The 11,975-nt window shown below is 46.9% G+C and overlaps 1 pseudogene; it reads left to right on the top strand.

Annotated features, from left to right (window-relative positions):
• Positions 1–738: 738 nt before the first annotated feature.
• LOC145402417 (5S ribosomal RNA) lies at positions 739–858 on the top strand (annotated as a pseudogene).
• The last annotated feature ends 11,117 nt before the right edge of the window (positions 859–11,975 follow it).

Below are 11,975 nucleotides of genomic sequence, written 5' to 3'. Positions count from 1 at the left end.
TCTCATTCTGAGGAATAGTTAGGGTTTATTGCCCACTTAATGCTGCCCTGTTGCCCTCTTACAATTTTTATAGATGCAGTATCATTCATTTAGGTTTGTTTTGTTTATAAAGGCTCCAGAATGCTTGCATGCTTCAGCCTTGGTCACTTAATGGTGGCACTCCATGCTGCTCGCTCTCTGGCAGCCTTCCTAAGATCACAGTGTTGTTGTCCCAGGTCTTTTTCAGCATGCTTCTTGCAACCCTACTCCCAATGTTTGCACTTCTTTTTCTGCATCCAGTTGTCATCCCCCATCCTCTCCACATGCCCAAATCATCTCAATCTACCCTTCCTCATTACAGCACAAGTACTTGTCAATTCCAGTCATCATCTCAACTCTTCCATTGTAAACTTAGGCCCCCCCCCCCCGCCCCCTGAGGCCTTGCATTGAAGGACGCACTGCACATCCACCTAATGAGTCCCATTTATGTACATTTGAGTCTGTGAATATCCTCTTCCTTTACTGCCAGGTCTCACTCCCATACAGCATTTCACTCCTAACAAATGCTTCATTCAGAGATCCCATAGCACAAAGAGAGAACCTTCTCAGTGTCAGGAGAGGCAACAGCTCCCTGAACTTCTTCCAACCACTCTCCACTCTAGCCACAGAGCTAGCTCCAGCCCCACCTCCAGCACATAACGTGTCTCCTAGGTAACAAAACGTCCACACACTCAAGAGACTTACCAGTGAGGTCAGTCTTTTCACAGTTGATACCACGTTGAGTACACCGCTTCCCGTCTGATCAGCGAAGTTAAGCAACGTTGGGTCTGGTTAGTACTTGGATGGGTGACCGCCTGGGAACACCAGATGCTGTTGGCATCCCTACGTGTCAAGTGGGGTTGGTGGAGGATTAGTGCCCCTCCCTGTAAAACAAATAACTCTAAGCCCTTGGCCACCCTGTGTGGGATACATGGCGTCTGGCAATGAATGAATGAATGAATGATCTTCACATGCTCTCCCCATCACACTGCACACATGAAATCAGCATTATCTTGCAGGCTTTTATGCACCCACTTATCACAAACACTGCACAAGATGGAATTACTTCCCATGCCCTTGTGGCAAACTGTGAGTGGCCATTGTCCCTCTTCTTTTACAGCACCACCACCTGACCTAGATACCATCACCTTTGTTTTATTTACATTTACTCTCTGGCTTTTGTGCCCCATACAATCTCTCCACTTCCTGAATCTCTGCTCTGCCTTCCTTTCATTCTCTGCAATCAACATCAAGTCATCAGTTACAACATATCTCTTAGGAGTCCATTTTTGAAGTCATGTGAGAGGGCTTTGAACACCATTGTAAACAGTATGGGCCATAAGACTAACCCCTGATGCAGACCAACATTCATGGAAAACTCATCATTCATATCTCCTTTCACTGTCACCTGGGTGCGAGGACCCCCATACATAGCCATAACCACTCTAACCAGCCATTCTTCAGTCCAAAGCTTTCTGATTGCCCACATCACCGTCTCCCTAGGGACCTTGTCAAAGGCCTTCTCCAAATCAACAAAAACAACGTAGATATCTTTTCTTTCCTTTGTATTTTTCCTGGAGCTGTCAAACAGTGAATATGGCAACAGTGGTCCCTTTGCCTGACATAAACTCAATCTGCATCTCATCAGTATTCACTCTTTCTCTGATTATACCTTCTAGAACTGTTACCTTTTTTTTTTTTTTTTTTTTTTAAGGCTCCAACATGCTTACATGTGTCAGCCTTGGTCACCTAATGGCAGCCTTCCGGCAGCCCTCCATGCTACTCGATCTCTGGCAGCCTCCCTGTTCAGTCCCTTAACCCTGAGGTCAAACTTTATGACCTTGTCCCAGGCTTTTTTTGGTCTATCCCTCACAACCCCACCCCTAATATTAACACTTATTTTCTGCACCCAGTTATCATCCCCCATCCTCTCCACATGCCCAAACCATCTCAATCTACCTCTCCTCATAACAACACCAATACACTTCAGTCCCATCCTACCCCTCAACTCTTCCATCAAAAACGTAGCCCCCCTCCCCCCAGGCCTAGCACTCAGGGACGCACTGCACATCCACCTAATCATTGTCATTTCTGTATGTTTGAGCCTGTGAATATCCTCTTCCTTTACTGCCCAGGTCTCACTACCATACAGCATTGCACTCCTAACACATGCTGCATGCAAAGATCCCATAGCATGTAGGGAGAACCCTCTCAATGTCAGGAGAGGCAACAGCTCCCTGAACTTCTTCCAGCCACTTCTCACCCTAGCCATAGAACTAGCTCCAGCCCCACTTTCAGCACATGACATGTCTCCCAAATAATAAAACTCTTCCACACACTCAGGAGACTCACTAGCAAGTTCAATCCTTTCACGCCTGACAATCTCCACCTGCTCTTCTGACACACCAGACACATAAAATCAGCATTATCTCGCAGTCTACCCCTAATACCACTACATCTCTTATACACCCACTTATCACAAACACTGCACAAGATGGAATTACTTCCCATGCCCTTGTGGCAAACCATGTTTGGCCACTCTCCCTATTCTTTGACAGTACCGCCACCAACTCTAGATATCATCACTTTAGTTTTATCTGCATTTGCTCTTAAGCCCTTGTGTCCCATACCATCTCTCCACTTCCTGAATCTTTCCTCCGCCTGCCTTTCATTCTCTGCAATCAACACCAAGTCATTAGCATACATCTCCTATGGGAGTCCACTTCTAAAGTCACATGAGAGGGCTTCAGGTACCACGATAAACAACAAGGGGCCCAAAACTGACCCCTGATGCACACCAACATTTATGGAAAACTCATCACTCAAATCTCCATTCACTCTTACGAGGGTGCGAGCATCCACATACATGACCGTAGCCACCCTAACCAGCTACTCATCAATCCCTGGTTTTATTCCTCTCAAGTCCTGAAGTTTTATTTCTCCATAAATTCCTCTTTCCAGGGCATCACCCTTCCCCTCGTGCACATTAACAATCATACTCTTCAGCCATCATCTGGGACAGCACACTCATATATCGTATTTATGAAATCAGTAACCAACCCCATTCGTGTATCTCCTGAGGCCTTCAGCATTGCAGCAGTCAACCCAGACACACCTGCCACCTTGTCTGTTGCCCTGCTTGCAGTAATAGCATCAATCAAACACTGGATCTACTGATTCCAAACCTTCCCTGTTCCAGTCAAGCTCCTCATTCAGCAGCCAGTTATAATGCTGTCTTCAGGCATCTTTAATATCCTCACTGTTCACCACTACTTTTCCTTAATCTTTCTTTACACACTGCTCACACACGATATCCCTGTTTTTCCTCATCACCTGATTTGCCAGGTTAAATATCTTATTCATCCTTTCAGTACTATGTAGGTTATCCACTAAAAGTCTCAGATTTTGCCCAGCATACCTCTTTTGTAGCCCTAATCCTCTTTGTTACCACCCCTTTTCCATTCCCAGAAAAGCCTTCTGTTCTCTTTAACTGCAACTTTTACACTTTCATCCCACCACCATGTTACATTATGTCTTGGGAGGACGGGACCTTGTCCATCCACGCACTGAATTCTGATTCTCAGAGATTGTTCTTGAATGCTCTATACTGTTCATTAACACTTCTGTCAACAGCTCCCTGTTCAGCCAGCACTGTGCTCTAGTGTGTCTAGTGTTAAGATCCTCTAGTCTGGGGTGGCCCATAAGGGTCTCATTCCAAGAGTTGGTTGGGGTTTTGGGTTTCATTCTGTAGGCTGTTGGAGTTTATAGCCCATGTGATGCTGCTTAAGGATGAACAAGTGGTCACTTGCCTTAAATATGGTCTGAATAGCTTAGCCTTGAGCCCCTACGTGTCTGACAAGGCAGTGCAAGGTTTGATGAAAAATGGAAGAAGGAGAGACCTCATGCAGAATGATTAGAAAAAATGTATAAATCATTGAACCCAAGGATTTTGTTTATATACAGTATTATGTTGATGCAGGACGGTCCCCCTAATGTGCACGTGCTAGTCTGTGTCGGAAAGTGTTAAGGGTCCAATTTTTCAAAATGCTAATTTCCACATTATACTTGGACCATATGATGAAAGATGTACTAAATTCCAAAATTATACTTGGCCTTGGCAGATGTGAAGAAAGAATATTGGTAATACTGATTGGTAATATGACCTTAGCACAGTGTCTATCCATATGTCTGTCAGTAGCCAGACACCTTAATCCTGTAAAGGGTGGCCTCAAACAATAGCCTCCATGTCATCCTGTCCTCTGTCATTTTGTTGCCCTCCCCCCAACTTATACCCTCTTCTCTCATATACCTGACCACTCCATCCCTCCATCTCACCCTTGGTCTCCCCTTCCCTCTCCCCCCACTGCCTCACTCACATACACGCTCCTCATTAGTCTCTTGCTCTCTGTTCTCTCTACATGGCCAAACCACCTTGATGTATTTCTCATACTGCTTGCTATCACATCAGCATCCACACCGCACTGTTCCTTCCATATTTGTCCATCTCTTCACGTAACTCCACATGCTCCTCTTATATAACTCATTTCTGCTGCTTTCACTCTTGACTTGTCCTTCCAACAGGGTTCGAGCTTTGCTTCCATGCATTAGAGCCGAGATCATCATACTGTCATGCAGCGACTTTTTTACTTCCATGCTCACTTTGCTATTTCGTATCACTGCATTCAGTGAACTAGCAACCTTTCTTCCCTGTTGTACCCTTTCAAACACTTCATCCTCCAAACTTTCATCCTTACTCATCACACTACAGTACCTGTACCCAAGTACTTAAATGCACTCATTTTCCATTTCCTCACTATCCAGCCTCACTTCATTCATGGACTTTGTTTCTCTCAAAGACCACAACTTTGCTCTTCCCTACATTCACCTTTAGCTTCAGTTTCTTACATAATCTCTGAGACTCATTCACCAAGCTGTGCAGTTCCCCTTCACCTTCACTTAACAATACAATATCATCCGCAAACAGCAGAACTGGAAATTTCCAGACACTGCCCTCCCTCATTGTGGCTGCTCCAACATTGACTGCCCTACCTTGTATCTCTCATAACTCCATCCATATAAAAATGAAGCAACCATAGAGACATGACATATCCCTGGTCAATCCCACACTCAGATAGAAAAATTCACTCAGTTCACCATCCACATGCACTGCAGCCATAATACCCCCATTCATACTCTTCACAGCATTCAGCAACTTCCTGTTTACTCCATGTGCCTTTCTTCTCCTCCATCCTTCTTTCCTTCCATCCTCCTCTGTCTTTCTTTCCTTCATTCTGTCCTCGTCCTTCTGCCTACGGGTGACTTTACACTCCCTCTTCTGTCTTTCTTTCCTTCATTCTTTCCTCTCACTTCTGCCTGTGGGTGACTTTACACTGAGTGACAAGCCAAATGGTTTCCTGTACACCAGGAAACCATTTACTATGCTAGGTGGTAACCATATAACCAGATTTTGGCACCTGGTGGTTTAGTGGGTAATTACGGTGCTCCAATCGGATTGAGCCGGTGAAGGTTTATATCCAAGGGGTGGTTGGGGTTTATTGCTCACGTAATACCACTGAGGGATGAGTGAGGCTGGTCACTCTCATCTCAAATGTCAAGACCAACTTGCCTAGCCCCGGGCTCCTACGCACCTTATGGGGCAATGTAGGATTGGATGATGAATGAATGCATGAAATGTTTTTAATATTTTCCACTTTCCTTGTCTCTCTACTCTGTCATATGCTTTCTCCAAATCCATGAAGGATACATACAACTTTTCTCTTTTCTAGAAACTTTTCCACTAAACACCGTAGATGAATATCTGATCTTCACAACCTCTTCCCTTCCTGAAACCTCCCTGTTCTTCTCCAACTAGTTCCTCTATTAATTCCATAACTCTGTCAGTCAGTATCTTACCATATACTTTCCTGTTACACCAAGAAGACAAATACCCCTATGATTACCACACACTTTTATTTCCCCTTTCCTGTAGTACAGGAGAGTAATTATACCAGACTTCCAGTCCTCTGGGACTCTACCTTCCATCTAGGTCATTCTGTGCATCTTTTATATCCAAACTCTCTCTCCCAAGTGCTTCAGCATTGCACCAGACACTCGATCAGTTCCTGGGGCTTTTCCCATTTTAACTTTCTTCATTCCTTGTACTACTTTATAATATATAAAAATCATCACTTCCAATACAGTAGAATTTTTGCAAGGTGATGGTTTGGAATTGGTAACCGTAATCAGTCTGCAGTTGCAGATCATAATTTTGCAAAATGAAAAGGCCATTTGTACTGGTTATGATTTTATTGAAGTAACATCATAATAATTTCAGTGATTTTGCAACTACAAAGTCTAATAGTTTGACATTTATGTAAATATAGTTCACCAAGTTAAACGCACAGTAAGCAGCAAAGGACTTCCTGGGAACCTCCACGTGGTGACTTAGTACTTTTTGGTAGTTCCCAATTTATGACTTAGTGCTTTTTAGTAGTTCCCCATTTATCCAACACTCACCAGGTAGTGCCATGAGTCACAGTATTGGGGGAATTCGTACCCTCTGGCACAACAGCAACTAAATTGAAGGTATAATTACCACACGGCTGAGTCCTGAAGGTTGACACACTGATGATGGTGTCGGAGCCGTAGTTGGGCTGCTCTGTGAGTTTGTACTGAGTCTTGCATCGGGAGTTTTTGACTGGCTGATACCACCGGACTGTGATGGAGGACTTGTCCTAGGCATTGATCCCCAGCTCCTGAGGGGCCGAGGGTATGTTGCCCAGCGTTGTGCTTCGTACCTCCTCCCAGGGAGACATCTTCCCTGTGGGGCTCACAGTCCTAATCTGGATCAGGTAGTTAGTGCAGGACTCTGCGGGGATCGTAACCGCTGTGGTACCTGATGCAAAATCTGTAATACATGTCTCACCCTGTGATTTCTCCTGGTCCTCATCAATGATCTGGATGTCATACATCACTACACACTGAGGGTGTAACTCTGGAGGCTTGAAGCTGATGGAGATCTTGTCACTGAGTACCTCTGTCACCTGTAGGTCCACCACCAGGCCAGTAGCTGTAGGATACAAGATAAACCATGAGTCAGGCTAGAGTGAGTGATGGTGGTGGTGTAATTGGGTACACACTTAGTTGGGTATCTTAGTCTGAGGAATGTTAGTTGAGTGCTTCCTTGTCAGTCATTACCAAAATGGAAAAAATGGCTGTTGGCACCAGAAGTTTGGCTGAGTATAGTGGATCTTCGTTTTATGTCAGTTTTATTGACATTCCTTTTTGCTGTTCAGTCCACAGTAAACTGCAGACAAATTGTGTCTTAAAGGTCCAATGCTACATGTAGAGAAGACAGTCTCCCCTAGTTTGCAGTACCAGTTGTATGGAAAAAATTGTGATATTGTATTTTAAGACCCTGAATTATAATTAGGATTGCTTATTATTATCACAAAGAAAAATTGTGTTTTGAGCAGAGTAGCAATTGTTTGAAATGTGAAGAATATTGTGTTTGGACACGCTGTGTTTGCGCTTAAGGAACCTTTGTACTGGGGTTGGATGTAGTACAATTGATAGCTGATATGGAGTGGAAGGTTAGGTGATTTTCCAGTGTTGCAGGCAACTGCTGGAGAAGATATTTAAGCTGTGTAATAGGACTTTTAGGCATAGGAATCTCTGCTTTAACTTGTACATAGCGAGCTGTGGCCGGGCTAGGAGCAGCTCGATTTCTGGAGGAGGAGAATGGTTCCCACGAAATATTGGTTTAGAACTAACTATGCTAATGTTATGGAATTTTGTTAGGGTTAGCTATGATATTATTCATGTTTGTGGTGAGCTGAATATTTCATAGTGTTCTGCTGTGAAGTGAAGCAGCCGTGTTTGTTACGTTAGCTGCTGCCAGACAGTTTTTACTTTGGCTGATGCCAGACTGCTCTTTACTTTGTTTTATACCAAACCATTTTTGCTTTGGCTGAAGCTAGGCTGTTTTTACTTTGGCTAAAACCAGACCTTTTACTCTGGCAAAGAAAAATATGTATATATATATATATATATTTTTTACTCTGATTAAAACTACACCGTTTCTGCATTGGCTAAAATTAGATTGTTTTTACGTTGCTGACACCAGACGATTTTACTAGCCACAGGGAAAACTAGCAAGAGCTAACTTTTGATTTGCCCCTTATTCTCGACTGACAGCCCTTTGACGTTTAGCTAATCTATTTTGCTCTGGCTAACACCAGACGGTTGTACATGCCTTCAACACAACTCCCAGGGTCTAATGGTTAATGCATAACGTCTCTGACTGTGACTGTGGCTTTGCATGATTGTGTGTTCTGGGTTTATTTTTGGTGCAGGGCTTGTTTTGTCCCATTGAGGTTTTTGTTGGTGTTGGTGCTGCACAGCCCATCTGACTGGTCAAACACACCTGTCGACCACAGGTAAACCACGGTCGCTATGAGGTTGTCCCATTGGTTTCTTTACTGTTTAGGCTGTGTCTGTGTCTTAGTGTGTTTTCAGTGGTCCATTATATGTGTAACGATAAAGGGAGCGTGTGTGTGTAAAATGGTCACGTACTCGTGTTTCTCTCTCTCTCTCTCTCTCTCATATATAAATTCTACAAGCAGGGCACGTGTCATCTGTGAATCCACCCAACCCGAATCCGAGCTAGCAGCTGAGGAGGGCTGGGTGGTGTCTTTACCTAAGCTTAGCAAGATGAACTCTGTCTGCCCTGTTTAAGGACACCTGCGAATGTCGGGAGGAGGGGCTGGTAATCTGGTGCTCTGACTGAGGTGATATATTGCCCCGTGTGTTACAGTAAATAAGTATGTTGTTGTTTCTTCATAACTAATTTTGGAATATCTGGAGTTGGATAACGATGAAGAGGGTTTGGTAATGTTTGGGTGGTGATTATTTGTGCCTAGTTGTGTCATGAGGCTCTCTCTGCCCCTCATATCAATACATTCACTAACAAGGAGATGTGGCTAAGTGGAAGCGAGCTGTAGGAGTGGTTTTGGTGCAGTGAGTGATGGTGCGTAGAGCGTCGTTGTGTTTGGCCTGCAAGGTGTTATACTGGGTGTTAGATAGGATGGCAGCCCAAAACAGGGAGGCACAGAGCGTCACTGATCTAGGGGGAATGTTTCTTCGATCCCCAGACCGTCCTTGTGTGTCCCTGAGTGCGTTTAGACGAATTTAAATGTTCTAAGTGTGTGTGTGTGTGTGTGTGTGTGTGTGTGTGTGTGTAATTTGTGGGTGCGATTATTACACTATGCGCAAGGTGAAGTGTTTAACTGCATCCCCACTCGTGTGTTTTTATTTTGAGTGTAATGCTGTGTTTTTAAGGCGACTTCTCGTCGTAAAAACACGACCACTGGGACGGGGTCCTTTGGCTAGACCGGATGTAATGCACTAACAAAGGAACAGGGCATAAAAAGAGACAGTACACCGAATCACATCTATTGCTTAAGTTCTCTCCCTTACAGTGCTACATACACAATATTTGATACACAATAACACAGAGATACAATAATACACTTATAACTAGATCCAATCTACTTTTGCACAGGGCACAGGGCAGTCAGGGATGTGGGTTACTGTTATTGAAGAGAGATATCACTTCACTGCGATGGTCAATCGAGAACATTTGTCGTGTCACTGGTGGATAATAATAAACGGGGGAGTTTCACTTATATTCACTGTGATCGGGAGGCTGTGGGGGATATGATATTATAATAAAGGTAGGGTGCATGTGGTGACATCCGACACTGTCACCTAGTCGCAGGGGAGCACTTCACTAGCCTTTCGGCTCACTCACACACCTACCTTCGACTCCACAGAAAACTCCCTGCTTCCTTTCTGAGAGGGGGAACTGAACTGTTTAATGTTCAAGCACGACTTACTACGATATCACTGTTTAACATAACTTTTATTAGTCACTGCCACTGTGCATTGGATCACTGTCACTGTATTAGGGGTCACTGTCACTATCACTGTTCTACCTGTGTTTCTTGGGTAGTTGGGTCACTAGTACTTACTGTCAGGGAGGCTCCCTTGTTTAGGGCCTCGACCTGAGGGGCGGCTCCTTCCTAGGGCCGCGCTGGTGGGGTGCAGGGAGGCCTCGTAGTCTGGGGGCCTCGACCTGATCGGGGGCCCTCGGGACTAGGACCGAACAGGCGGAGGATTCGGGCCTGCTTCTTCTTCTGCCGGGGCGTGAGAGAGCCTAGGTCGCTGTCGTCGGGGACCGTGGTGGGAGGCCTGGGGGTCCGGGGTCTGCAGGTGCTCAGGGGGAGAGGCGCTGTCAGGGCTGGGCTGCGGCAGCGACTCCTGTAGGGCTCCAACAGTGCTAAGGAGCGTCCGGGTGTGGGCAGTAACTCCACAATCAGGCCTTGCCACCACTCTAACGCCTCCGCTTGGCCAAGAAGCCTGGATGGCGATGAAGGGCTCCCCGGAGGGAAAGAGGCTTAAGGGAGACTCACGCTCTTCGTGGTTCCCTGAGTGTGTTCATTGGGCTGAGGTGGGGCTCCACTTCCCCTAGTATGGACTTTGGCTGGTGCCGTGAACTAGTCCGGCGTGCGAGGGACACCAGTAGGGTGATCGGGGTCGCCCTTTCGCCGAGGCAAGCGGCCGTCAGCGTGGTGTTCCTCCCGCAGTAGGGAACAAGCCGGAGTGAGGGGCACGAGGGCCACACTCTCTCCAATACGGACAGATCCTACCGTCAGGGAATTCTTCACCCTGGTACGTGCCCCAGTCATAACTGAGTGTCTGCCCATACGGGAATCAACTAACGGAGAAACGGGATCACCCGTCTGCTCCGGAGAGAGGCCGGCCCCAAGTCGCCGCTTCCGTAATTAGGTAGCGCTACACGTACGGTAGCAGGGTCTCTCTACCCTGGACCGTATTCTGGCCGTAGCCAAAGTACAACTGGAGAGGGATGCACACAGGCAACTCTCTCTCCTCAGCGTGTTAAGGCCGGAGCCTGGGGTCACCTTCCCCTTTACACACTTTGTCAGGCCGTAGCCTGTGTCTGTTTCTCTTTTAAGGCCGTAGCCTTGGGCCTCTTCCTGCCCTTGGGCCTCTTCCTGCCCTAGAGGGTGTAGCAAGACCGTCAAGACGGTGTTACTTGGGACTGACCTCTTTTCAGTCCCACCCCTGGTCTGACGGTCACTACCCCGCCCGCACAGTAGTTCAGGTTGTCTGAACGCCTGGGGTTGGGGCACTTGCGAGGAATAGGGGCTCAGGGCCGGGATGTCCCGATGACCCTCTTGCCCGAGGTCACTAGCCTCACCTGTGTGTCCTCCTGGGGTGGTGGTGGGGTGGCGGCTCGGCGGTGGTGTGGGGGGTGGTGAGGTGGGAGGTCCTGTGGCGGTCTCGGCGGGCATTTTACCACCCTCCGCGTTGTTGAAGTCACGGCCCCGTGACTGGAGGTGGTAGGTAGTGGAGGTGGCTGTCTGGTAGGCCGGGGTCAGGTGTTGGGTGAAGTTGACCCAGTGTGTGGTGAATTGGTTGGGCTCCTGGTGGGGGCAGAGCGTGAAGTGGAGGGAGGACGGCTGGCTGGTCCGGCGTAGGAGGCGTAGCAGGTGGTGGGTGCCTCTGATTCTGGTTGGCGGGTGGTTGTGAGGTTGCCATCGGACCCTGGTTATCTTCATCTCGGGGAATGGTGCCTGGTGGGGAGATGAGATTTGAATGCTGGAGAGTGATGGGAGGGTGGTGCTTTTATTTGGGCTAATGTGGTGGGAGGAGCGTTGTACTTTGGGGAATTGGGAGTTAGGAAAGTTCCAACGTGCTTGGTGGAGGGGTAGGGTTATGGGGGAGGTATTGGGGGAGGGTGGTGATGGTGGATTCTGGGATAAGTGGGTGTTGGGTGGGGGTGTCGGGGTGTATCTCGTGGGTGGGCGTGAGAGTCGTCCCGATCTGGTGGTGGTCGTGGTTATGGTGGGTGTGGGTGGTGAGGCTGGTTGATT

This window comes from Coenobita brevimanus, chromosome 57, assembly GCF_032717465.1.
Source record: "Coenobita brevimanus isolate Jiangsu-jjx chromosome 57, ASM3271746v2, whole genome shotgun sequence".
Taxonomy (NCBI): Eukaryota; Metazoa; Arthropoda; class Malacostraca; order Decapoda; family Coenobitidae; genus Coenobita; species Coenobita brevimanus.
The sequence above is the reverse complement of the archived record's forward strand: the minus strand, read 5'-3'. Positions and strand labels throughout refer to the sequence as shown.